This window comes from Oncorhynchus gorbuscha, linkage group LG10 (assembly GCF_021184085.1).
Source record: "Oncorhynchus gorbuscha isolate QuinsamMale2020 ecotype Even-year linkage group LG10, OgorEven_v1.0, whole genome shotgun sequence".
Taxonomy (NCBI): Eukaryota; Metazoa; Chordata; class Actinopteri; order Salmoniformes; family Salmonidae; genus Oncorhynchus; species Oncorhynchus gorbuscha.
The window spans coordinates 42,577,785-42,580,916 of record NC_060182.1 but is presented as its reverse complement, the minus strand read 5'-3'; positions in this window follow the sequence as shown (position 1 = coordinate 42,580,916).

Genomic DNA, 3,132 nt, shown 5'->3' with positions numbered 1-3,132 from the left:
GCTCTTCTGATTTATTTTGTGCATGATTCACAGCTCACTAATTGTCATGTATTTCCTCTAAAATACAAATAAATGCATTGTCAAGACGTAAGAATCATAACCTAATCCTTAAAAAAAAAGGTTAAATGCTTATTGCTTCAGTGAAGTACAGTTGCAGTCACCTCGCGAAAGTGGTAACTCTTTCGGGCATTCGTAAGCTAAATGTTGTGGAAAATGTAATGTTATGCATTGGAAAGACACCCAAAGTTGCTAATGTTCTCACTTCTCTTGCAAACTTGTCAAAGCTTGACCTCCATCCAATACACAGACACAACGTCTGGACTTTCTTCATGACCCCTGACTACTGTCACATTGGTATCTTCCATAGGGCTACATTCATAACCATCACCTTTCCTACGATGTTGACTCAATGCTCAAGATTACTAATACTGGGATCCCCAGGAGGAGACCAGGACAAAGAAGGTAATGTGTTTTGGTCGCCTTTACAGTAAATGTCAATAAGCAAATATTAACTTGCATGGGCTCACCTAAATAAGTTCAGGAGTAAAAATTGCATAGACTCATTCTGTGTGCAATAATATTGTTAAACGTGATTATTGAATGACTACCTCATCTCTGTACTCCACACAAACAATTGTCTGTAAGGCCCCTCAGTCGAACAGTGAATTTCAACCACAAAGAACAGGAAGGTTTTCCAATGCATCGCAAAGAAGGACACCTATTGGTAGATGGCTTTAAAAAAAACTGACATTGAATATCCATTTGAGCATGGTGAAGTTATTAATACACTTTGGATGGTGTATCAATACACCATACAATTACAAAGATACATTACATTTAAGTCATTTAGCAGACGCTCTTATCCAGAGCGACTTACAAATTGGACATGTGTCCTTCCTAACTTAGTTGCTGAAGAGGAAGGAAACCGCTCAGTGATTTTACCAAGAGGCCGATGGTGACTTTAAAACAGAGTTTAATGGCTGTGGTAGGAGAAAACTGAGGATGAATCAACAACATTGTCACTCAATAATACTACCCTAAATGATAGAATGAGAAGGAAGCATGTACAGAATAAACATATTCCAAAATATGAATCCTGTTTGCAATAAGGCTAATGCAAAACTGCAAAAAATGTGTGGCTGGTGTCTGACAATTGTTAGGACCTTCCTCTGACACGGGCTGGTATAGAGGTCCTGGGTGGCAGGGAGTTCGGCCCCAGTGATGTGCTGGGCTGTACGCCCTACCCTCTTTAGCGCGGATACCAAGAAGTTGCCATACCAAGCGGTGATGCAGCCAGTCAAGATCCTATCAATGGTGCAGTTGTGGACCATGATAGATCCTACATTATGTGGACACCCAGGAACTTTAAACTTTCAACCTGCTCCAATAGTGCCCCATCAATGTGAATGGGGGCGTGCTCAGCCCTCCGTTTCCTGTAGTCCATGATCAGCTCCTTTGTCTTGCTGACGTTGAGGGAGAGGTAGTTGTCCTGGCAGGTCTCTGACCTCCTCCATATAGGCTGTCTCATCGTCGTCAGGGATCAGGCCGACCACAATCATGTCGTCAGCAAACTTAATGATGGTGTTGGGAGTTGTGCGCGGCCACACAGTCGTGGGTGAACAGGTAGTACAGAAGGGGACTAAACACGTACCCCTGAGGGGCTTCCCCGATGTGTTGCTGCCTACCCTCACTGCCTGGGGGCGGCCCGACAGGAAGTCCAGGATCCAGTTGCAGAGGAAGTTTTTCAGTCCCAGGGTCCTTCGCTTATTGATGAGCTTGGAGGACACTATGGTGTTGAACGCTGAGCTGTAGTCAATGAACAGCATTCTCACGTAGGTGTTCGTCTTGCCCAGGTGGGAGAAGGCAGTGTGGAGTGCAATATAGATTGCCTCATCTGTGGATCTGTTGGGGTGGTATGCGAATTGGAGTGGGTCCAAGGTGTCTGGGATTATGGTGTTGATGTGAGCCATGCTCAGACTTTCAAAGCATTTCATGGCTACAGACGTGAGTGCTACGGGGCGATAGTCATTTAGATAGGTTACCTTAGCGTTCTTGGGAACAGGGACTATGGTATTCTGCTTGAAACATGTAGATATTACAGATGGGGTCAGGGAGAGGTTGAAAATGTTAGTGAAGACACTTGCCAGCTGGTCAGTGCGTGCTCTGCATAAGCGTCCTGGTAATCCATCTGGCCTTGCGGCCTTGTGAATGTTAACCTGTTTAACGCTCTTACTCACATTGGCTACGGAGAGCGTGATCACAGTCTTCCGGAACAGCTGGTGCTCACGCATGGTTCAGTGTTGATTGAAGGCATTTCACTCCCCTGGTAGGCTATCGCCACTAGGCAGCTCACGGCTGGGATTCCCTTTGTAACCCACAATAGTTTGCAAACCCTGCCACCTTGTGTTTTGCCACACAGACAGACAACACAGGCACACAGCTGTGCAGCGACCATGGTAACTGTGTGTCTCCGATGCTTCTGCTGGGGCAAACACAGGGGCCAGTGTGATGACCTTCACAACAACAGGGGAAGGAGAGGTCCAAAAAACATCTCACTTCAAGACACTTCACGTTGTGAGTTTCTAAAAGAAGCGGTGTATAGAATGTGGGTCTGCGAAGGATGTTGTAGAGTCTTACTCAGTTGTTTATCTTTCATTGTTTCTTTTCTGTGACTGTTGGGGAAGAGCTAAAGGAACTGTAATCCTTAGATCGCTGGTTCAAATCCGTCTCGAAGGAAATATCCACAAAATGTGGGCCTCAAAATGATGGATCGCCACTGACTACACAGATAATCCAAGTCTGTTTTATATTGTTTTACTGGAATTTATGGGGAATTACCATTTATTATGTTAGACAAACCTGGTTAGTGAAATCCTAACCAACATTCCTTGGTAATGATTTGTATTTTTTTGTCTCTGGTCTTCTGATATCTTCCTCAATCCCTGAAAGGGGGATTGACACATGGATTATAAATGTTGTGATTGCAGTGGGAGGTATCGTTTTACTTGGTGTCATGATAATAATCTACCGGCTGAAGGTAGAAGTGTCGTACCAGAGGGAGTATAGAAGGTTCCTGAAGGGAAAGGAAAATATCCAGTGGGAAGATATGAGCCGAAGAAAAGAGAGGCGAGA